This window comes from Lepisosteus platostomus, unplaced genomic scaffold (assembly GCF_059453375.1).
Source record: "Lepisosteus platostomus isolate fLepPlt1 unplaced genomic scaffold, fLepPlt1.hap1 Scaffold_77_H1, whole genome shotgun sequence".
NCBI lineage: Eukaryota > Metazoa > Chordata > Actinopteri > Semionotiformes > Lepisosteidae > Lepisosteus > Lepisosteus platostomus.
Genome location: NW_028291689.1, coordinates 179,103 through 204,133, shown reverse-complemented (window position 1 = coordinate 204,133; position 25,031 = coordinate 179,103). Strand labels below are relative to the sequence as shown.

The window sequence follows — 25,031 nt, the reverse complement described above, 5'->3', positions numbered from 1 at the left end:
AACCATATATGTATAATAGTCCTCTAAATTTATCCGTATAATAGAACTCCAACCATTTATGTATAATGAACGTCTAAACATAGACGTATAATTGACGTATAACTTTAGACGTATATTAGAATTTCATTCTAGACGAATTGTAGACCACATTTAGACGTCTAAGGTATGCGTTTAATAGACGTATATTATACGTCTTTTGCCCACTGGGTGGGCTCCAGATGCACATGGAAGAAATCAAGTGTTTCATCCGAGCTGTTTCAAAGACTGCCCAAGAGCTTTCCTTTCACAGAGGCGCAACGATTAATGATGGGGGTGCACCCTTCAATGCGCCTTACGACTCTAGGGAGTGATTGAGACGATTCGTAGCGTGTGCTCATTTCTCTCTATTCCCCGTGTTGCAGTGGTAGGAAGACGTAAATTACTGCTTCGACACGTAACGGCATTATAATCAAGTGCAGGAGCTGAGGGCTTTAGTTTAGTTTCGTTTTCCATGGCGTTCGTAAGCGCGCAAATCAAAGGCAAGTCCTGCGTCTAACACGAACGTAAATGCTTTTGAAAGTGCAGTGTGGTGCAGCTTGTAAAATCCTTGTCCACATTTGTGGTTTGTTGATGTTTGTTCTGTCTGACAACGTTGCATTTTGACATCCGGACGGGGGGACTTTATCATTTGAACGTGAAGCCAGCCTTAAACCCTCTGAGGCGTGTCTGTCTGCCGGCACGTATCTTGTGAAAGGTATTTTTTTTTAACGGAGAGCAACTTTAAAAAGGTTTCCGCAGCCACCTCGCAGTCCGTGTTTGATTATAGGAGGAATGCGGCGGCGGCGGCGGGCTCGCTTTTGTCGTGCTCGAGTGGTTAAGGCGATGGGCTCGAAATGCGTTGGGGCTTCCCCGCGCAGGGTCGAAACCTGCCGACTCCGGCGTCTGCCGCACGTTACCTTGTGCCTGCGAGGCAGAGGCTAAGTGCCGCTTCTCCTTTCCTGGTACTATAAGAACGCTAAATCGCTTGGCCCTGCTGCCATGGAAATACATTCTTCAGATAACCACACATTTTGCGTTCGCACCTCTGGTGCTCTACTTATGCCTTTGAAAACCTAATGAATACAGCTGAAAGAACCGACACAATATGTAGGTGCTCGTAAAGCACGCAGTAAAGAACTGTTAACAGCAAGGGTTTCAGTGGGTTAACTGAGGAGAAGGCGTGATCGCTAATTGTTGACTTTTTATTTGGTGTTAGAAACACTCTTACTGTGCATGACGTGCAACAAATGTAGCCACAGAAATTGCATCACGCTTTCATGTATGCTATTGCAGACACCAACGTTGCCTAGATAGAAAACCGAAATAGCCGTGGGTTTGCTTGCTGGTCTGAAGGATCTCTCTTCGAATCTCTGTCATTTGTCAATGGAAGTAAAAGGCGCTGAAATCTCATACGTTCAGAATCAAACCCGCAGCTGTTGTTCGACTTTATTTCTTGACTAATTACAACTCAGTGTCGTATGAGCAGTTACGTAAATGGTATATTTGAACACAAATGCCGTTCTTCAATTAAAACTAACAGTACATTGTCAGGGACATTCAGTTCTATACAAACAAGAGACAGACAAGAGAATATTTCTACCGTTCATGTGGACTACGTGTTGACTTACTGATCGGAATAATTGAAAAGTTCGGGTTCATAGCCGATGCAGTGCGTGCTAATTAGAACAGCAAAGCTGAGCTCTCAGCACCGTACTGAGCCCAGGTGTTTTTCTAAAGCTTTCAGGTGCAGTTCCTTTACATGAAGGGAATCTCTTACTGGGTACTCTTACAATGCAGGAAGTAGCACAGACTACTTAGGGAGTAGCCCGATGCGTTTAAAAACAACCCGAGCCAGGCAGGAGTCGAACTTACAATCTCCTGATCCGTAGTCAGACACGTTATCCAGTGTGATACTGCAGGACTGTAACCCAGTGAGATCAGCACTGCAACTAGTAAAATATTACCCCCAGTCCATTCTTTTCCAAAAGTGAGAAACACCTGTTTTCTACATTTTGTCTGTTTTAAAACCATATCTCTTTAAACCAAACCAAGAGTCTGTCTTTTGCACTGATATTCTGATTCATTTCGATTTCAAAGAAAAAAAAAACATTATCTTCCAAAGCATCATAAAATTGTCCCTTCCTCCAGACTCTACGTCTCTCTTGTAGTAGTACAGCAGACCTTTCCAGGTGAGCAGATCACAGAGTCCGAAATGAGCTTCCTCCATCAAGCAAAGTACCTGAACATGACTCTGTCATCATAAAAGCGCCCCTGTAATAAAGAAATTAAATCCGAAATCAAGAGGGCAGCACAGTGGGCAAAAGACGTATAATATTTGTCTATTAAACGCATACCTTAGACGTCTAAATGTTGTCTGCAATTTGTCTAGAATCTCTGCACAGTGTTCGAAGTAAATTATTTTCGCAGTAATAAATTTACACGTGTATAATAAATATAGTAAATATAATAAATTTATTACTGCGAAAATAATTTACTTCGAACACTGTGCAGAGTGCCGTATACTCCTAGTTGCGGCACACACGATACATACAGTAAAAAGCCTCAGGCACTGTGTTAGATGTGTTTTCGATGTTATATATGCGTTTATTCATGTCGTCGATTTTATGGTTGCAATTCGACGTTGATTATACGTCGAGGCGACGTATATATACGTATAGCCGTATTTTCGCTGTAAATATACGTATATTCGACGAATCAATGCCCACTGGGAAGGCGCATTGAAGGGTGCACCCCCATCATTAATCGTTGCGCCTCTGTGAAAGGAAAGCTCTTGAGCAGTCTTTGAAACAGCTCGGATGAAACACTTGATTGCTTCCATGTGCATCTGGAGCCCATTTCTTATTTTCACTTCACGCCGCCCAAAGCATTTCTAAAACAGGAGATTCGCATTTGGGAATGCGCCCTGCCCTACAAATAAAACAGGTCTGCGGGTCTGAAAGCTGCTCCACGGAAAACAGTTCTGTTGCGCTTTTGATCAAAGGGAGATTCGCTGTTCTTACTTTTTGATGACATAACACCCAAAGGGGCTTCTTTGGAGCTGGATTCCAACCAGCATCCTAAAGTTTCTTGGCGGTATCCTTTACAGTACTCTGTTCGGTCGACAAGGGACAGAAGGGGGCAGCTTTCCTCACACATACAGTGCAATGTACTGTAGTGTTCCCCTTCATTGAATTCGCAGTTCTGCATCAGACATCTAACTCGTTTCCTTAGCTTGGATTTAAGCCACGAAGCAGGCTTCTACTGTATAAACGTCTAGAGGAATCACAAACTATTTGAGAGGCCACCATCCCAGGGGGAACTTACAAAGTCTATCCCTATGCACCTAGCGCAGTCTCTCAAGAGACTGTCAAAAATCGCTTTCTCCGTTTGCGTTGCAAGTAAGTGGAAACGCGGTCTCAACCCAGAGCCACTTGGCAGCAGTGGCACGTAAATACTGTTACTGTCACTGCTCGATACCGACGTTAGCCTACTATACCATGTTCAGCCACCGCTAGAAAATGTACAGCTCTAGATCTGGAGCAAACAACAGGAGGGCCAACGTCACACGTCAGACATGGAAACCGACGAGGATGGGATTCAAACCCATGCGTGCAGAGCACAATGGATTAGCAGTCCATCGCCTTGACCACTCGGCCACTTCGTCAACAAAACTGGGTTGTCCCAACTGGGTTGGCACACTCCAGATGATCTTTTTCTTTTTTTTCCCTTGTACTCGAGGGTCATTTTCCTGTTCCACATGCGATTTCAACATTTTCCTTGGGAGATGTCAAGCCAGCAAGCCACTGCTGTAGTTCAGTGGCCAGTGTGGAGTTCAGTGGCCCTGTTGTACACAGAAAGCACATTGAGCTCCTTGGACATGAAAAGTTCCAGATAAAAGCCATTTGTCATCCTTTCTCTTGGTGTCGATGTTGCTATTGTATGTAAAGGTGGCAACTTGCTCAGCGAGCAGGCGGAGCACACACCGAATGCAGATGTGTCTGAGTGGTGTGTCCAAGTGGCTGCAAAAGGACAGCACTCCCGGGGCTGTTTCAATGTAACAGATTTACTCCAGGGAAAGGCAGCATTGAGAGTAGCTCAAGCTTTCAGCACTCGTATCGGACTGCGTGTATGCAGACACCGCTCAGAATCCCCTGTAAGATTCTCCCTCAATTCCGTTTTGCAGTGCTTTAGCTCTTTCAGAAGGCTTCGCTTTGCTAGTCACAATCCAAGGCTTGTGACAGCATTTGAAAATATTCACCACTGCGTTGGCTGGGAATCAAACCTGGGTCAACTGCATGGAAGGCAGCTATGCTCACCACTATACCACCAACGCTCAAATGAGTTGCATGGCCAGATGGACTGTTTCCTCCAGCGGTATAGTATTGCAGTGAGACAGCAAGATGCCTGCAAGACTATGTCACGCTAAACGCCACAGATTGTGTTTGTCCGTTCGTGTCAGTCGTCCTGCAGTCACGGGAAGTGGGACACAAACATGCTGCAATGCTTTCAAGACGTTAGGATTTGTTTGTGCAACATCCGAGAAGAGTACTTGTGGCTTGAATGTGAACTGTACGTGCCCGCCCCCTTTCCACTGTAGTGCATGAGTTCCTCCCGGCATGCCCTTCGTCATTGTTCTGTCATCTTGTATTTAAAGGGTTGTATTTCTGGTGCTGAAAATAAGCAACTGTTTTCTCACAACGGCCTTTGTTCCCGACGGAGCCCTTGTCTGTCATGAAATTCTTCAAAACCTCAAGCTAGAAGAAGAAGACGACAAATATGAAGCGTTACAGCAACGACATGCCATTAGACGATCGATAACAATTTTCATAGGATCCCTGCGGTTGCCTGGCAACCGTCAGCTTTGCGCAGTGGCAGTATCGTAGCCTGTGAGGTTTAGCCGAGGCGCGATTATTGCTAGTTGAAAACGTTTCCCAATACCCTGCTTCCGCCGGTTTGCAATACAATCGGCGAAAGCAATGTTTGACAGTCTCGTCAGAGACTGAGCAAGGTGTTTAAAGACAGATTTGGTCATGGTGACATCATGGTAGAAAGAAACGAGCTTGTTACGTCTCAACAGAAACGCTCTTTAGCTCTTTCAGCGTTATGCAGAGAACAGCGTCTGTCGAGATCACTTTTGAGTCAGCGCGAACCGCCGTGTGCTGTCAGTTTGATTTCATATTGCTCGTAGCGGCGCCCGGCTTTTGTCTGTCAAACGTTAGGTTGCGCTTCTTCATGCTGCATCGTCGGCATGAGTGGAGCTTTTTAAACGTCTGTACTTACTGCGCCCCATAAGAAATCGTTTGTCCCCGTTCAAAAGAGATTGTGCGATGTCCTGCAGCGTTCGCAAAGCAAACCTTTGACAGTTTGAAAAGAGGAATTTATTCTGCTTCCTGTGCGTGCAGTAGTTACAAAGTTGAACGCCTTTATACGATCTGCTGCAGTTTTCAGTGGGCGGGCGTTGTCAAATGGCTTGGAAAAACGCACTGTGTTTCGGCTCGGGAAACATCGTGAGCAGTGTCCTGCATGTTTTCTGTGTATAGCTGTCTTTTAACGCATACAGAATTCATTCGAAATCATTGATTTCTCCAATTAACAAGGGTCCCTTAAAGGATGAGTCAAAGTAACGTCTAATCGGATTAGTTTCCTTAGAGCTGGTTCAGAGTTTGCTCAAGAGTTTACCTTTCACAGATGCGCAAAGAAGAATGTTGGGGGTGCACGCTTCAAAGCGCCTTACAGCTGTAGGGAGTGATTTGAGACGATTCGTGGCGTGTGCTCGTTCCCATATACCGTACGCCCCGGGGTGCAGTGCTAGGATGACATACAATACCGCTTGGGCACGTAACGGCGTTATATGCAAGTGCGGGACGTGAGGGTTTTCGTTTGTTCGTTTTGTTTTGCTCTGCTTTGCTTTGTTTCGTGGTCAAGAGGCGTAAGGTAAGTCGTAATCCAGGGAGAACACTGGTGGCAAACAGTCCGAGGTGAGAGGCGAGGTCCAAAGTCGAAAAGGCAGAAGGGGAGTCCAATATCCAGAATAAACGAGGTAATGGAAAAACGCCAGGTAGAGCTCTCAAGGAGTAGACTCAATACCGAGCAGCGGGAAGCAGGTAAAGATGGTAAAAATAGCACTGCGTACCGCACGGTGGAGTGTGTGCAGGTGGGTTAACTCGTGCGGCGGCGTTTGTTAATAATCACCCACTGCTGGTGCTGATTAGATCGCTTATGAGTTGGTCTTAACTGCCTGGCGGTCATGACAAGCTCCTCTTTAAGCTGTGGTTTAGTTTTGCGTTCATGTGTTTCTAGAGCAGTTATTTATAGGGGTGGGTGGGTCTTTCACAGAGGCTCAGGACAAATCCCCCACATGAAATTTTACTGTGTGCGTTCAGACAGTCACAGGTCAAGAGCCAGGCAGGAGGACAATGGACAGAAGAGCCAACGAACTAAAAATAAAAGAACGAATATGAAAAAGCCACCATCTTTTTCTTTTTGACATTTTCCGACTTTCATGCAAGCCAGGACAAAGTTGCTCGTACAGATGCAGCCATTCAAAGTAAGCGGTACAGACACGTACAGCAGGTAAGATGACACGCGATACCGCGGTGCGTGATTGGTTGACCGACAGGGGCACTCGTGGTCCGTTGGTCTGTCGTAGAAAGACTTACTGTAAACGTCTTTACTGTGCCCGTTGTAGATATTGAATTTTACCACTGAAGGGAAATCTTAGTAGCTGAGCATAAAAAGAATAGGAGCATACTGTAACGCGTGTGAAGGCCATAAACGATATTAATTTTGGAACGTAAACATACAGTATATAGCTGGTCTTGGTACTTTAAAGAAAAAAATACACACCAGTATTCCATTTCTCCCTAAACATTGTAAGCTTCGAAGTCTTTAACTAACGTGATACCGGAGTCAACAAGCATACTTTTAGAATTTGATTAAAAGGGAATATAATATGGAATCGCGTATCTAAAGAATTTAATAACGGTATGATTATATCCGTGTACTGCGGCAGAGCTATGTAGGGCTGTTTCGCCTGCCTGATCATGCGAGCTGTCTTGTAGCCTACTGGTCTAGGTGCGTGACTACCAACTGGCAGGTTGTGTGTTTGAATCCAGCTGCTGCTGGACTTTTCATTTTTATTTATTTATTTTTTAATCGCGTAACATAAACATATTACCGTATGCAAACTGTACTGTATACAGTATGTATATGTATATTTAATGTCTTAACTGTGCCCGTTTAATTGAATTAAAAAAAAATATTTAACACGATTAAATATTAAGCTGTTTACATCTTCCGCCTGAGAACAGTCACCCGTTGCTACCCAACGCAGAATGGTGATTGGCTGACCCCTCTGATTGGAGAAAAAAGACGTGCTGGTGTGCTATACCAGGAAGAGGATTTCTTTCTATTCAAAACGTGTATTTTAAAAGTTTAAGAAGTAAAAACCTTACAGCGTACACAGATTTCTAAACTGATCAGGATCGTTATCTTTGTCTTATGCATAATAATGTTCACCGCTCTGTCCAGCAAATTAATAATAAACTTTATTTTATATAGCTTTTTAAACGAATAAGTAATTAGATTGCTCATAAACCTAATCACTTGCTTTTTCTTTTTATTTAGGCTCAGATTTCAACTATAGATCGTATTATTAATAACCATAATAACAACCAACCAACAAAAACAACCATATAAACATAATACCAACCAAAAACATAGATAACAACCACAATACAAAATCAAATAATCAAACCATTTTACACTCGCAAAGTCCTCCAATTATCATAATCCCGCCCCTTATGCAAAACCAAACCTTCCTCCCATCCCAGTTTATCCTGTTTATCATAAACAAAATCCACCTCAATTTTCAACATAAAACATTACACAAAATCAATACCTCAACACTCCTTACTCAACAACGATAATTCACAAACAGCCAGAACATGTAACTACACATTCCCAAACATACCTACTTTCCATAGCCCCGCCCCTTATGCAAAACCAACATCCCTCCCCTGTTCTCTCTTTCCCCTGGCGGTTGTAATTGTTTTTATTTTCAAATAAATTTTAGCAAAGTCATGTATTTTAAAAATCTTAAGATTTTTCTATTTATGTCTTTATTTAGTGGTTTCATTAGTGACAAAGGCTAAACTTTCTTGGAAAAATGTCTTTTATGTAAACCATGTTTGCTATTAATTCATTCAGGGCTAAAATATGTTCATTGTCTTCTAATGAAAGAAGGGTTCCTTTCGCCGTAGTCGGGAGCCTAGCCTTTAACTAGTAAGTACTGTATTTACTGGGTTTTTGAGGGGGTGTCTTTCGCTGGAAATCTCGCCTCTTACTTTGAAAATACCCGTGAAACCGGTTCAATTCGTCACAGCCAGCACTCCTGCAGAGAGTTGGGTTGTACAGTACTTGCAGTGTATACAGTACACGCGTTATGCTCTTCGTTAATGTCTGTGAAGTTTTATTTAATCTCTGAGCCATACTGATTCTTCTGGAAGCACACCAGTATTCCACTTTCTCCCTAAACATTTTTAGGATCAGAGTCTTACATGTGGTTATTTCGAAAACGTTTGTACGTGCTCCTTCTTACCATGTTACTGTTTACCGTTACTGACCATATTAAGTTTAAGTGCCTGTGGGCACTTTTCCTGTCCGTGGGGGGTGGACCGTCTTTCATTAGAAGGTTAGTCTGTTCTACTCTGAGAATGTAGAGGGGGTGGGAAGTGCCCGCGGTCATTTAATTAGTATTAAAATCTTAGTTATCTTTCTAGTTCACAGGTTTGCATGCATAATTTAATTTTGAAAGCCACTGAGACATCAGGTACTACTGTTGTATTTATGAAAAAGAAACAAAACAAAAAACATACTAACAACTGTGCCATCCTACTCCTTAGTTAATACATTTTATTATTCATAAACAGTTAACATTGTTAGCAAAATATTTTGAATTATATTTAACCCTATTTTTTCTTTAGTTTTGTATTTAACTTATTATATGATAGTCAGACTTAATGTATATTAATGTATATTTGAACAATGAAAATATATTTTTACAAGATTTTACATTAAGCACTTAAAATTAATATGGTTAATAATAGTAAACTGTAACATGCTGTAACAAGATCGGTTAAACTTCGAAGAAAATCCTTTCAGAGAAAATGTTTCAGGTGTGAAGAACAAACCTGTTCCCACACACCCTGCCCCCACTACCATTAGAATATACACAAACATTTTAGCGTTTCATTCTGAGCAGAAGACCCTCACACCTGAAGAGTGCTGGCTGTGACGAATTAAACCGGTTTTACAGGTTTCAATCACAGATTGGGACTCAGTAAAGTAACACACAGCGCCACTGGATTTGATAATACTGTACCTAACCAAAATCAGCAATATGGAAACAGAACCTGTGTAATTGTTGATAGATGATGTACTCATAACATTTTTTCAAGACGAACTACAACATTTAAAAAATGACTTGTATGTACTTGATATCTCTAATCAATCCACGGGTTCCAGCACAAAACGAAACTAAAACGCATACCGTTTCGCGCTTCTTATTAGTTGCTCAAAAGTAATTTGACCGTATGAAATGCATAATATAAACCTAGAAACATATACGTGAGCAGTACTTAAGCACTGTAGTATCGGTGTTAAGACATACCTCTCAAATACTGTAAATCAAGTTAAAAATATCTCAAGACCGATTCTGGTCGTAATGAAACCATGTTTCGTGTATGTTTTCTTTTTCATCTTGAAATAACTCATTTCTAAATACCTTTTTCACTGTTAACATCTTGTAGCAACTTTGCGACAAAATATACACTCTGACAGTTCATCCTGCTACCAACATTAAATAAAACAAATCTTAAGATTTCTATATTTATGTCTTTATTTAGTGGTTTCATTCGAAGCTTACAATGTTTAGGGAGAAATGGAATACTGGTGTGTATTTTTTTCTTTAAAGTACCGAGACCAGCCATATACTGTATGTTTATGTTAAGATTTCCCTTCAGTGGTAAAATTAGATATGAATATTCAATACTTAAACGGGCACAGTTAAGACATTAAATATACATATACATATTGTATACAGTACAGTTTGCATACGGTAATATGTTTATGTTACGCGATTAAAAAATAAATAAATAAAACTGGAAGGTCCAGCAGCAGCTGGATTCGAACACACAACCTGCCAGTTGGTAGTCACGCACCCAGACCAGGAGGCTACAAGACAGCTCGCATGATCAGGCAGGCGAAACAGCCCTACACAGTTCTGCCGCAGTACACGGATATAATCATACCGTTATTAAATTCTTGAGATACGCGATTCCATATTATATTCCCTTTTAATCAAATTCTAAAAGTATGCTTGTTGACGTATCCGGTATCACGTTAGTTAAAGACTTCGAAGCTTACAATGTTTAGGGAGAAATGGAATACCGGTGTGTATTTTTCCTTGTGATATTTTAAGCTCTAGTTGAATGATAGGTGTCGCATTTTAAATCATTCTCGTAGTAGAAATTATGAAACGCCCTGTTAAAAGCAAGGAAGTTTTTATGCCCCGTTGAAGTAAAACAAAATGCCTGACAAAGTATGGCTTGGACAGATTCCAAGTGCTTGTACAAATGTGCTAAAGAAATTATACTTTGAGTATACAGCTTGTCCAAAGTCATCCATTATTAATACTATTAGTAATATCTTCAGTAAAGGCTTTGATGCATAAATATTTCTGATAAAGGTAGGTTGTGTACTTTTGTCCAACTGAGCAATCTTGCTTTCATAAAATATACCAACATTTGAATGACTGATGATTAACATGCTGTGATACACAGTTCAAAATTAAAGGCTCGAATGCTGTACATGAGAGGTTAAGCTCCCCCTGGCGGTTTTACAAGGCGACGCCGGATAGCTAGTCACGTGACACACGTGATACCGCGTGATACCCCGGTGGGCGTGTCGCGGTATGCCGTGAAATACCTCACCCATTTTGAATGGCTATATCTGTAGCTACTTGTGGATTCAAATACTTTATCGAGTGCTTTGATGAGTTTTTGCAATTTGATTGTCGTCCTGTCAGCCTGTTTCTGTTTTTTTTTTCAATCTAGTGATGGAAAGTAAGAGGGAAATGATGGAGCAATCCATAACCGCTCCGGAAAAATGGCAGAAAGAAATGGCCCGTCACTAAGGACATTTGTGAAGCAGAGGAGTGACATCACCACAAAGTGACTTATTCTGCTGATCGTTTTGGTGAATAATGATTGAGGCGCGTTAAGAGAAAGGTAGCTGCGTCAGCATGCTTAGGCTGCAAAGGATCAAACAAAGGTTTACTCCATGCTGAAAAGAGAAGAAAAGAAGCACAACGTTTCGACTGTGGAGCCTTCTGCGCCATCTTCTTTAGCGGTGATGATGTTTACATTGGAAAAACTGAGACATGCGTCTCTGGGTGGGCTTGAACCACCAACCTTTCGGTTAACAGCCGAACGCGCTAACCGATTGCGCCACAGAGACTGACGGCCGCTTGTGCTCCCTACATTTGCAGGTTTATGGTCAAAGAAAACAATCACTTGCGCTTCTTGCAGCCGGCAATCTTTTTCCACTGACAACCAAGAAATGGATTTCATCTTTCACAAGCTGTATGGATTTCTTCAAAAACAAGTTATTCCAGAAAGGAAATGAATTCTTGCATTAAACTGAACCAAGCTGTACATGTTTGTCTGAAATGAGACATTCGGCACAACAAGACACGGAGAGAGGCACCACTGGTATTCAGACCCACGATCGCCTGCTTACTAGGCGGGCACTTTAAGCCACTAGGGAGCACCGCACTTTTACAGACACTTGGACACATCTGCGTTCGGTGTGCACTTAACATGCTCTCTGAGCCCGTTGCCTCCGTCCCATTTAATAGCAGAACTGACGCCAAGAGAAATGATGAGAAATGGCATTTATCGGGCACTTTTCATGTCCAAGCTGTGCATTCTTTGGCAACACCATTTTTTCTTTTGTTTAATTTCTATACTTATTGATAGAATAAAAACGATATGTCATGTACTGTAAGGGAAATGTCTCTTTTTTTTAATGGGGAAAGCTAGCACCAGCAAATGTTGTGTTTAGAAGAAGTGATTTAACATGACACGTGACCTAATTTACCGGAGCAAAAGCTCACCCAGCAAGCCCTGCTTTACTTCTACAGGAGAGAAGTACTGTAGAGTCTGCAAGATGTTCAGCTGGGTAGCTACGTCAGCATGCCTCGGCTGCAAAGGAACAAGCAATGGGTTTATTGCATGCTGAAAAGAGAAGAACGGAAACAGCGTTTCGACTGTGAGGTCTTCTCACACCTGTAAAAGGCTCCATGGTTTTCTTTCTTCTCTTTTCAACATGGAATACACCTATTGTCTGCAAGATGTGACAATTTCATGGTGTTTTGGAAGAAAACCTTTTTTCTTTGAATTCAAAATCAATCGGAATTTCAGCACGACACATCAACACTTTTTCTGTTTTAAGGAGATGATATTTTAAACCTGATAAAAATAGTAGGAAACACAAGTTTCTTGCTGTGAAAATTTAGATGGGGAAGTGTACTACTAGTAGCAGTGTAGAGCTCTCTGTGGTGGAGTGCAAGCGCATGTTCTATGGGCCAGTGGCGTAATGGATAACGCGTCTGACTTCGGATCAGAAGATTGTAGGTTCGAGTCCTGCCTGGCTCGTGAGGCTTTTAAACCTCTCAGGTTCCTCGGTAACAGGTTGCCGTCATGTATATGAACTATAGAAAAGCATTTGCCACAACCCGTAAATTAGCACGCAAGTGCGGGCTAGTGAACACAGAACTGTATGGAGATCATCTCCAGCTCCGAGCTCAATTGCAATGAAAAAACATGCAGAGCAGCTGAATTTGTGCTCGGTAGGGTGGGGAGGACTCAGCATTGCTATTGTTCTAATTGGCATGAACTGCAGGGGATCTGAATCAGAACATGTCAGTTAGTTCGATCATTGCGTCAATATGTAGGGCACGTTAATACAGAATTATTACTTTGTCTGTCTCGTCTTTGTATATAGCTGAATGTCCCTGACAATTTCATGTTAGTTTTTAAGAACGACATTGGTGCTAATATATACATATATAGCATATAAGGAACACGTAAAAGTTTAGTCCATGCTAAAAAGATAAGAAAACCGCCACAACGTTTCATCTTGGAATAAATCTTTACTTGTTGTTTTGCAGCCTACCCATTCTGACCTAACTCCTCCCTTGAAATTCCCTAACAGATAAGGGTACGTAACGGCTCATGCGATGCTCAGTTGCAATTTGTCCCAAAACAAACAAGAACAGCAGCTGAGGGTTTGAGTTTGAACATGCACTGTATTAAAGCAGCTTTTATTTCCATTGATAAATGCTAGATATTCCTACAGAGATTCTCCAGGTGAGTACGCGATTCCTGTTTCTGTTTCTATTTCTGTTTCATATATAAATATATACAGTATATATATATGTTACATGTGTCTCTGCAATAGTACAAATGTGTTATACACTATCAGGGGCTGCTTTTTTGTGCACCTCATCTACAACAAGGGTTTTTTTTCATTTATGTTTGTGGACCTTCACTATTTGAGGAAGTGAGTTAGATAAGAAAGTTACAGGTATGGTGAGCAATGACTGACAAAGGCACGTACTGCGTATTCCTTACAGAAGTGTAAGCAATTTGTTCTAAAAAACACCGGCTAAAGTCCAACATCGTTAGCAATCTTATTACTTAAACAGAATTAACATCAATAAACTGTAAGGTGCTGGTACATGCGAGTAGATTTGATCTTCTATTAAACAAAAATGCAATTACAGCTCTAAAAAGGTCAACCTAGACTTCTGTAACAGATCTGTTCAGGTCATCGCTGTTCCTCTGACCTTGTGAGTCTTTGGAATTTTAAAAGTGTATTTTGCTTGCCTTTCATGTGGTCTGTGTACAAGTCACTGTGGCGTATGCGGTCCTACACAGCCTTGCTATAGACGTGACGAGCCTCCGCTATGTTGCAATGGAGAACAGGTTCAGTACGGAGCTGCCGAGAAAATTCAGCTGGAAAGCTCGTTGCAGAAAAGCATCGGTATCTGTGTCCAGCGGCAAAGCGTCCTTCGTGGGTGCTGAAGAATCGATTTCACAGGCTGCGGGTCCAGGCGATTTAGAGTGTTAAAGGTCCCAGCGAAAACGAAACGGCGCTGGTCCTTTTACACGCACGCACGCAACCAAATGCAAAGGACGCTGTAGTCGGCAGGATTTGAACCTGCGCGAGGAGACCCCAACAGATTTCAAGTCCGTCACCTTAACCACTCGGCCACGACTACAGCGAGCGCCGTGGCCGCTGCCTTCTTGCTACAATCGAACAGGGAGTGCGAGGCGGCGGCGGCAGCGGAGGCAACTTTTTTCAAGTTCGCTCTCCGTTTAAGAAACCTTTTACGCCATACGTGCAAGCACACACACACACACCTCAGAGGACTTAAGGGTGGCATGATAGTCAAGTTGGAATGATAAAGTCTCCCCGTTCGGACATGAAAACAGAACGTTCTTAGACAGAAAGCAATCAACAACGGAGACATGTGGACGACGATTTTAGTCACTGCACTTTGAATAGCATTTTTGCTCCAGTTACAGGAGATGCACCAATGGCCCTTGACCTACGCTCTTACCAATGCCTTGAACATTCAAACAAAACAGCCCTCAAGTCCTGCGGTTTAATATAACGCTGTTACGTGTCGAGGCAGTATTTGACTCTGTCCTACCGTTGAGACACGGGGCGTATATGGAAACGAACACATGCTACGGATCGTCTCTAATCGGTCCCTACAGTTGGAAGGCTCCTTGAAGCGTGCACCCCCATCATTCATCTTTGCGCATCTGTGAAAGGTAGACTCTTGAGCAATGTTTGAGCCAGCTCTAAGGCAACTAGTGCTATTGGATAGAGACCTCTGGAAGATCCTAAGAGTCTCTTAACACCACTTCCAGCAGCAAGCTTAATTGTTCGCTGGAGGTCTCCCACCCAGGTACTGACCAGGCAAAGAATCACCACTACATTGAATGAGGAAATTAATCCTGAAATCCAATTACATATCTCAAGGTAAGACAAATCCATAAGAACATGTCTTAGTATTACTTCGTTTATCCTATTCCATAATGTCATTATATATAATACCATACAACAGTACGATCCTTACTAACTGCATGCGTTAAAATTGCACATCAGCACATAGCAGGGGGCACATAGCCGCGATGTATTATCAATGTTAAATTTCAACCATAATATCGACAACATTAATAAACGCATACGTTGAGAAAATATCGAACCCAGCATATTTTCCGGTTATATACCACAATGCATTGCTAGTATTCGTTGGTCACCATTTTGGACACGTTTTTCAAACGTAGAAGTATATCCGCAAATATCTCAGCAATCCTCTTTTGACGAGTAAGTATGAACAATAATAATACTATCTGAATACACACAGATCTTTCTTAATATTATTTTGATTAAAATAGTACGTGAATAAGCAAAAAATGGTACATAAAAATAGTGTGAATGGGGAAGATGGCACAAAATCGTTTTGCCATTTCTCTATTCTTATTCTATGTTGTACTTTCAAACTTTAGGTACTCTTTAATTAGGACAGACTTTATTGCTCAACTGCTATGATGCAAGCCAAATTTTATACATTTATTTCAGCTTTGAGCTTTCAGCTTTGTCCAACCTTGAACTCACCGGCCATGGTTAACACGTGTTGGATTTTAACGGGCTCTGTGTGTTCGATGTACATAAGCCACTGAATGCTGGGTGTAGAAAATCGTTTTTGCTGGTGGTGGTAATTGTCATGGGGTAGCAACGCTATCGTCTCTTCCTGTAAAAACATAAGTCTGAACATGGCCATGCAGACACTAGCGATGGTCACAAACTGAAAGGGGTCGATGCACACAACGCAGGCGGCCCCTGACTCAGTCACGCGTGTCTGTCTGGTCATATTCATGACCTTGTCCCAAAACCTGACACAGCCTTCTCTTAGAATTGCCACATCCAACTGGCAGTAACGTTTCAACTCTCTCTGTAAGTTAAACACACTTCCCTTGCATTCTTCATACCAAACCAAAAACTCGGCTTTCTCCCTCTGCAGCATGTAGTTAACGCCGTAAAGTTCTGGCGGCGGCATCGGGCTGACATAATTTTGGTTTTCTGAAGTGTTCATCAAGTGTGGAAAATGACCCTTACCCCCGGGGAACCCCATGGCGGCCGACAGTTTGCTTAATTTCATAGGTAGAAAGTTTAAAGAATCGATAAATCTGATGTTCAGAGCTTTTACGGTCATACACATTATCTTACCACCCTGATTAATTAGTTCAACGTCCATCTTTTCATCTTACAACTGTCTGATTACTAGGTAATTGTCATATCCCTTGCCATTGTGCGATATGAATGTATGGTTTTTGAAACGTCTATCGATAAATTTACACACAAAATCCTTTAGACAAGTTTCACCATAAAATTCCCAGCTTCGTTTATTGTTAATATGAAGGGCATGGATGTAATTTGGTATGTGTGTCCCCGTTTCTTGCATGCATTCAAAGTCGAAAAAAATGTACTTGTTTGAAATTTTGGGGTTGTCCAAAGGCAGTATGTAGCACAAATGTGTGTCAGGGGTGTCGATCACGTTGTTACAATGCGAGCACAGTTTCTCTTTACATTTGTGACTAGAGAGGTTATAAACCTCACATTTCTCACAAAAGACCCTGCGCTCACACTTACTAACACCCGTCGCTGCATTCCGAAAGTGTCTCGCCAAACATTGAGAGCTACGACAAAAGACCTTACAGGCCGGACAATTCTGAATTTCTGCATCAATTTCGCAACACTGGGGATCTAAACAGGTTTTACAAGTTTTAACACAGGCGTGTGCGTTCTTGTGGCTATACGCCGCATGGTAGTTAGTGCAAAAATATGCCGCCCCCACAAAAGCTTTAAAATTTAAAACCCCATAAAAATGCTCTTCATGCAGTAGAACAAAAAGTATTTTAGAATTAGGTGGTGTGGGCCCCGTTGTAAAATATTTCCAATCACCCTGGTCATGGTACAAAATTTTAATGACCACCTTTAAATGTTTTTCAAAAGCAGTAATGTCTGACAAACTAATTTTCTGATTCTCTGAAAAACCCAACTCTTTGTGCATTCGTTTAGCGCCCTGTAACATTTCCCCATTGGTACAACCTTCATTCAACAAACCGTACACACTCCCAGTGAAACACAGATTACCGCCCGTGTAATGTAAGTCGATAAGGTGCGCTTTTTTCTGAGCAATTACCCAGAACGGATTTAAATCTTCGACGGGCACCCCCCTGCATATTCCTAACTATCGTCACCACTAATCGGAGGCTGTCATCGGTGAGAATTTCTGTGTGGCTCTGTAAGAGGTCTGAGATGTGGCTTAAAAAATCAGCAGCATTTAATTCTCCGGGTTGTCTCCTGCGTGAGAACAAGGGTTTGTTAAAACCACCCGCAGTCAAACGCAGCTGTACAAAATCATTCGCCCCGATGTTTGGAGAAAGTTCATCCAATATTCTCTGGACTGCACCATGCACATGTTTAGTCATTTATCCCGGTGGGTCTTCGCCAGTGCACCATGAAATAGCATTATCAGGTAACGAAATCCAGAGGTTAGATCAGCATCTTCTTTAGAAAAAAACGTCTAAGAGTCTAGCGGCGTAAACCTGGATCAGTTTTGGAAACACTGAATGTACACTTGCTAAAGCGGCTCTTAGATTCTCTAAACCCCGCTTTTTATCCACCTCATTAGTGCCCACCTTTGATACTAACTGTGCAATATACCGCACTGAGTCTCCCACATCACCAAACACCAAGTCTTTAGGCGTGTTATTATTTCTCTCCGAAGGCTTGACACGTTTGGTTTTGATCAGCGTCTTAACAGCCGTCTCCGATGCAGTCACCACCTTAGGGTCCGACGTTTCCACCACACTTTTTTCACCGCTCGTCGATACAGCTGCTGTGTGAATAACGCCAATGCTCCATATCTCAAAATCAGAAAACTACACTGTGATAAAAATAAAAGACTTTTCAACACAACAATCAATTAAATCTAAATGGTCAAAATCAGAAAACTATGATAACTATGATAAAAACGCCACATATGTGGCACATCCTTACACAAAGGGCTGCGGGTGAATGGAAAAAGTTACCCGGACATGTTGTTACACCGGTTTCCTTTAAGACTGTGGTGGTGCTACTGGGTTAAGCGGCATGGTTAACGGCATACAGACCCCTGGCACAGACCACTTGTGCCAGGGGTCTGTATGCCATTCCCAAAATCCACCTGCTGGATTTTGGGAACTTCAGGACGAGTGGGAATTTTCTCCTATCTGTCAATTCTGTTTTGTTTTGGAGACTCTTGGCTGCCTATGTTGTACAGTGCAGCGTGAAGGAAACATTTTCCAAAACTGTGTCAACTCAAAATTTGTAAGAAAACCTCTCTAGCTGCTTTAACTCTCTTCATTTTTGTCATTTAATGTGACACTCGATGTATAACTGGAGCCTCACATATGCAAATGGTGAGGCTCCAGTTCGACACCACTTTACAGTATCTGACAAAAGCATGGCAGACTGTGCCATGACCGGCAGATAACTTCCGCTTATTTTTACCATATTAAACATTGGAAAACCTCCCACTTGCATTTGTGACACTTGATTTTGGCTCCACCTAAGACACTCTTAAATCTTCAAACACTTTTCTCTTCTCCCGCAACACTCTTGTCTGTCGGCACTATGTGGCAAGCGTTGCATGACAACCCATCTCACCACGGAAAGGAACCTAACAGCTTTGGTAAGAGAGGAGAAAAGGACCTGGCCCGTACGGGGCTCGAACCCGTGACCTTGGCGTTATTAGCACCACGCTCTAACCAGCTGAGCTAACCGGCCTCACGACAGTAATCCTCTCTGTGCTGCAAAAAATCGATCTCAGGGAATTTCTTTTGCCCTCCTTTGAATAGAAAGCCGTGTAATTCAGTGTACGGGCTTTCTCGTGCATTTTCATGGTTCTTGTAACCCAAATCCTACACTGGCCTGAATTGCCCCCCCATTTCACAGCATTTTTCAGCTGATTTAAAATGTACCTAAAGGAGAAGCATTATTGAAGACCATCAATTACCAAAAGCTTTTGTCAAAGGTTTTGGTGGTCATTTTTAATGACCACAGAGCGCTGTGATCTCGGTTTTACATCTCATCCAAAAGACAGCGCCCTCTTACAACACAGCATCTCCGTCACTATACTGGGGCATTGGGACCCGCACAGACCTCAGGGTGAGCACCCCCCCCCCGCCGGCACCATTAACACCGCTTCCAGCTGAAAGCTTTGTTTTTTCCTGTAGCTCACCCTCATCCGGGTACTGACCTGGCTCACACCTGCTTAGCTTCAGTGGGTTTTTTGAGTTGCGAGTTGCAAGGGGATGCAAGTGATGGAGCCGCTTGCTGCAAAAGCCACTGCATTGGCCGGGAATCGAACCCGAGCCTCCCGCATGGCAGGCGAGAATTCTACCACTGAACCACCAATGCTTAGTGCCTGGGACTTCAAAAAAGACGCTTTTTTGGTGCTCTGTGCAAAACGCGTCGACATCTGCTTCCAGCTGCAAAATGCCATTCACGGACGCTGAAGAATTTATTTCCAAGGCAGCGGGTACAAGCGATTGGGTGTTTTAAAACCACCAGAAACAGCAAAGAGGCGCGCTTCTTTGCTTGCGCCGGAACACACCAACTGGAGGCGGACAACGTAGTCGGCAGGATTCGAGCCTGCGCGGGGAGACCCCAACGGATTTCTAGTCCATCGCCTTAACCACTCGGCCACGACTACAGCAAGCCCCGCTGCCGCTGCGTTCTTGCTACAATCTTACCTGGATCGCGAGGCGCCGGCGGAAGCCTATTTCAAAGTCGTTCTCCGTTTCAAAAAAACATTTCCACAATACAAGCCTTGCAGACAGACACGCCTCAGAGGACTTAAGGGTGGCTTCATGTCGGAATGATAAAGTCTCCCCGTCCGGACATGAAAATGCCACTTTGTTACACACAAAAAAAGAATCAACAACAGAGAAATGCCCACAAGCATTTGAAAAGCCGCACCACGTCGCACTTGAAATAGCTCTTACATTAGTGGTAGATGCAGGAATCGCCTTTTTATTTACGCTCTTACCAACGCGATGGAAAGCAAAACAAAGCAAAGCAGAGCAAAACAAAACGAACAAACGAAAACCCTCACGTCCCGCACTCGCATATAACGCCGTTACGTGCCCAAGCGGTATTGTACGTCATCGTAGCACTGCACCCCGGGGCGTACGGTATAAGGGAACGAGCACACGCCATGAATCGCCTCGAATCACTCCCTACAGCTGTAAGGCGCCTTGAAGCGTGCACCCCCAACGTTCTTCTTTGCGCATCTGTGAAAGGTAAACTCTTGCGCAAACTCTGAACCAGCTCTAAGGAAACTAATCCGATTAGACGTTACTTTGACTCATCCTTTAAGGGACCCTTGTTAATTGGAGAAATCAATGATTTCGAATGAATTCTGTATGCGTTAAAAGACAGCTATACACAGAAAACATGCAGGACACTGCTCATGATGTTTCCCGAGCCGAAACACAGTGCGTTTTTCCAAGCCATTTGACAAAGCCCGCCCACTGAAAACTGCAGCAGATCGTGTAAAGGCGTTCAACTTTGTAACTACTGCACGCACAGGAAGCAGAATCAATTCCTCTTTTCAAACTGTCAAAGGTTTGCTGCAGGACATCGCACAATCTCTTTTGAACGGGGACAAACGATTTCTTATGGGGCGCAGTAAGTACAGACGTTTATAAAGCTCCACTCATGCCGACGATGCAGCATGAAGAAGCGCAACCTAACGTTTGACAGACAAAAGCCGGGCGCCGCTACGAGCAATATGAAATCAAACTGACAGCACACGACGTTTCGCGCTGACTCAAAAGTGATCTCGACAGACGCTGTTCTCTGCATAACGCTGAAAGAGCTAAAGAGCGTTTCTGTTGAGACGTAACCCAGTGGGCAAAAGACGTATAATATACGTCTATTAAACGCATACCTTAGACGTCTAAATGTGGTCTACAATTCGTCTAGAATGAAATTCTAATGTACGTCTAAAGTTATACGTCTATGTTTAGACGTTCATTATACATAAATGGTTGGAGTTCTATTATACGGATAAATTTAGAGGACTATTATACATATATGGTTGGAGTTCCGGATAACTTTAGAGGTCTATTATACGGATAACTTTAGAGGACTATTATACGTATATGGTTAGAGGTCTATTATACGTATAACTTTAGAGGTCTATTATACGTATATGGTTAGAGGTCTATTATACGTATAACTTTAGAGGTCTATTATACGTATATGGTTAGAGGTCTATTATACGGATAACTTTAGAGGTCTATTATACGTATATGGTTAGAGGTCTATTATACGCATAACTTTAGAGGTCTATAATACGTATATGGTTAGAGGTCTTTTATACGGATAATTTTAGAGGTCTATTATACGTATATGGGTAGAGGTCTATTATACATCAAAGATAGATTTTATAGGTGTAGAAACAAGTAAACCAAGCCAATGATTAGGTTTAGAAATTTATTCTGAAAATACACATTCACACCTGAAACATATGTATTTCAAATTATACATTGTATACAATCAATCAACAATCAACATATGGGCAATAATCATAAAAAACACAACTAGTCTTAAACTTCACCTACAAATTCTGGTAACATGGCAATATACAGTATAGTAATGACAAACACAAAACTAATTACATTAACACACTAACTCAAAACCACATTTTGATTCAAATATACATTTTAAAATGTACAACTTCTATATTTCCAAGAAAAAAAAATATTACAATGGAAGTTAAGACGATTTTTGTCCACTATTTGCAAACCCTGTCTAATTGTCCTGTTAGAACCAAAAACCTATTATTTTCAGAGTCCAGATCTCCTGGCCCCCTGCCTTGCATATGCATTCTTCAAGTAACACATTGCGTGCTCCTTTATTTCTTTTTCTGTTGATGTAGGGTGGGACTTCAGCACCGCAGCTAGGAGAAAATTATATAATATTACTTCCCAAATAAATGATGATTAATATCTTCTTTAGTATAATCTAAAAAATGAACGGTTTACTAAGCTCAAAGCTGAAATCAATGTATAAAATTTGGCTTGCATCATAGCAGTTGAGCAATAAAGTCTATCCTAATTAAAGAGTACCCAAAGTTTGAAAGTACAACATAGAATAAGAATAAGAGAAATGGCAAAACGATTTTGTGTCATCTTCCCCATTCACACTATTTTATGTGCCATTTTTTTGCTTATTCACATACTATTTTAATCAAAATAATATTAAGAAAGATCTGTATGTATTCAGATAGTATTATTATTGTTCATACTTACTCGTCAAAAGAGGATTGCTGAGATATTTGCGGATATACTTCTACGTTTGAAAAACGTGTCCAAAATGGTGACCAACGAATACTAGCAATGCATTGTGGTATATAACCGGAAAATATGCTGGGTTCGATATTTTCTCAACGTATGCGTTTATTAATGTTGTCGATATTATGGTTGAAATTTAACATTGATAATACATCGCGGCTATGTGCCCCCTGCTATGAGCTGATGTGCAATTTTAACGCATGCAGTTAGTAAGGATCGGTCACTGTTGTATGGTATTATATATAATTACATTATGGAATAGGATGGGGACAGGCCTGGCATCACGGGGGGAGGGGGGAATGTCGCCCCTTCAGTTTTGGGCAAAAAGTTTTACCTAACTTAATTTGCGCCCTAAAAAAATAGTTGTACTTTGTCAATGGTCAGACAACACTAAATGACACGAACAGTCACTCAGTCTGTTTGATGGGCAGGAGGGCTATCCGTCCAGGAACTGCACATATTATTGAGTGTCAACATTACGATCCTGTTTGCTCAGGTGGACCGATTCCTTGCAGTAGTTCCTTGCAGTAACGATTTAATACTTAAAATTGTTATATAACTAGGACTAGTTATAGCAGTCTGTGCTTTCTGTTGGTTTTACAACATTTTTTTCTTAACGATTCAGAACGTCCATGTAGCTGCAAAAATGAACGCTTATGGTACTTTTTGCTCCAGGCAATACAAACCGTGAGAGTGACGAAAAATGTGAAACTGAACTTCATCGCAAATACCAGATTGCTAGTCGTTATCTTCTATCATGAAGCACTAATCAATGGCATAGCTGCGAGATTTCATTTGGGTAGCTGCACCGAACAGCTCCGTTTCAACCGAAATATCACTCCCCCCTCAGAATTTCAGACGCCCCCCTACAGATTTTTCCTCGGGCACCGCACACTGATGGGGGACGGGGTGTCCAGGAAATGGTATCAACTTTTGTCAAGAAAATAAAAATAGAAACTCTATAGGCACTCAAACATTTTACTGTTTTTTTTCAGGCAGGTGGCAAGACCCCTCAGCAAAACCCTTGTATGCTAAGCTGTGGGCATTGATTCGTCGAATATACGTATATTTACGGCGAAATTACGGCTATACGTATATATACGTCGCCTCGACGTATAATCAACGTCGAATTGCAACCGTAAAATCGACGACATGAATAAACGCATATATAACGTCGAAAACACATCTAACACAGTGCCTGAGGCTTTTTACTGTATGTATCGTGTGTGCCGCAACTAGGAGTATACGGCACTCTGCACAGTGTACGAAGTAAATTATTTTCGCAGTAATTAATTTATTATATTTACTATATTTATTATACACATGTAAATTAATTGCTGCGAAAATAATTTACTTCGTACACTGTGCAGAGTGCCGTATACTCCTAGTTGCGGCACACACGATACATACAGTAAAAAGCCTCATGCACTGTGTTAGATGTGTTTTCGACGTTATATATGCGTTTGTTAATGTCGTCAATTTTACGGTTGCAATTCGACGTTGATTATACGTCGAGGCGACGTATATATACGTATAGCCGTAATTTCGCCGTAAATATACGTATATTCGACGAATCAATGCCCACTGGGAACAAGCTCGCTTCTTTCTACCATGATGTCACCATGACCAAATCTGTCTTTAAACACCTTGCTCAGTCTCTAACGAGACTGTCAAAAATAGCTTTCGCCGATTGTATTGCAAACCGGCGGAAGCGGGGTATTGGGAAAAGTTTTCAACTAGCAATAATCCTGCCTCGGTTAAACCTCACAGGCTACGATACTGCCACTGCGCAAAGCTGACGGTTGCCAGGCAACCGCGGAGATCCTATGGAAATCGTTATCAATCGTCTCATGGCATGTCGTTGCTGTAACGCTTCATATTTGTCGTCTTCTTCTAGCTTGAGGTTTTGAAGAATTTCATGACAGACAAGGGCTCCGTTGGGAACAAAGAAACCCGTTGATTCTTTTCAGCAGCAGAAATACAACCCTTTAAATACAAGATGACAGAACAATGACGAAGGGCATGCCGGGAGGAACTCATGCACTACAGAGGAAAGGGGGCGGGCACGTACAGTTCACATTCAAGCCACAAGTACTCTTCTCGGATGTTGCACAAACAAATCCTAACGTCTTGAAAGCATTGCGGCATGTTTGTGTCCCACTTCCCGTGGCTGCAGGATGACTGACATGAACGGACAAACACAATCTGTGGCGTTTAGCGTGACATAGTCTTGCAGGCATCGTGCTGTCTCACTGCAATACTATACCGCTGGAGGAAACAGTCCATCTGGCCATGAAACTCATTTGAACGTCTAGCTACAGCAACTAACAATATCATGATTTATTCAGGATGTGTGGAATCAGCACGTCCCGGAGACAGCTTCCGAAATCGTGAGCATTCTCTGGTGGTAGGGGCGTTCAAGATGGCGCTCAGGTGGGAGGTAAAGTTTAGTGGTTGAGGATTTTTTTT

The 25,031-nt window shown here is 42.1% G+C and overlaps 9 non-coding genes across 9 annotated transcripts; 2 read left to right on the top strand and 7 right to left on the bottom strand.

Annotated features, from left to right (window-relative positions):
• Positions 1–3,600: 3,600 nt before the first annotated feature.
• trnas-gcu (transfer RNA serine (anticodon GCU)) lies at positions 3,601–3,682 on the bottom strand. Its single transcript has one exon. It is a non-coding gene; the product is annotated as a tRNA-Ser (tRNA).
• Positions 3,683–4,875: 1,193 nt separating this feature from the next.
• Positions 4,876–5,017, top strand: LOC148631455 (U4 spliceosomal RNA). The gene has a single exon (XR_015934718.1). It is a non-coding gene; the product is annotated as a U4 spliceosomal RNA (small nuclear RNA).
• A 6,444-nt stretch (positions 5,018–11,461) lies between these two features.
• Positions 11,462–11,535, bottom strand: trnan-guu (transfer RNA asparagine (anticodon GUU)). The gene has a single exon. It is a non-coding gene; the product is annotated as a tRNA-Asn (tRNA).
• A 1,126-nt stretch (positions 11,536–12,661) lies between these two features.
• trnar-ucg (transfer RNA arginine (anticodon UCG)) lies at positions 12,662–12,734 on the top strand. The gene has a single exon. It is a non-coding gene; the product is annotated as a tRNA-Arg (tRNA).
• A 1,546-nt stretch (positions 12,735–14,280) lies between these two features.
• On the bottom strand, positions 14,281–14,362 carry trnas-uga (transfer RNA serine (anticodon UGA)). The gene has a single exon. It is a non-coding gene; the product is annotated as a tRNA-Ser (tRNA).
• Positions 14,363–18,913: 4,551 nt separating this feature from the next.
• On the bottom strand, positions 18,914–18,987 carry trnai-aau (transfer RNA isoleucine (anticodon AAU)). The gene has a single exon. It is a non-coding gene; the product is annotated as a tRNA-Ile (tRNA).
• Positions 18,988–19,549: 562 nt separating this feature from the next.
• On the bottom strand, positions 19,550–19,620 carry trnag-gcc (transfer RNA glycine (anticodon GCC)). The gene has a single exon. It is a non-coding gene; the product is annotated as a tRNA-Gly (tRNA).
• Positions 19,621–19,833: 213 nt separating this feature from the next.
• On the bottom strand, positions 19,834–19,915 carry trnas-aga (transfer RNA serine (anticodon AGA)). The gene has a single exon. It is a non-coding gene; the product is annotated as a tRNA-Ser (tRNA).
• Positions 19,916–24,217: 4,302 nt separating this feature from the next.
• LOC148631448 (U4 spliceosomal RNA) lies at positions 24,218–24,359 on the bottom strand. The gene has a single exon (XR_015934716.1). It is a non-coding gene; the product is annotated as a U4 spliceosomal RNA (small nuclear RNA).
• Between the last annotated feature and the right edge of the window lie 672 nt (positions 24,360–25,031).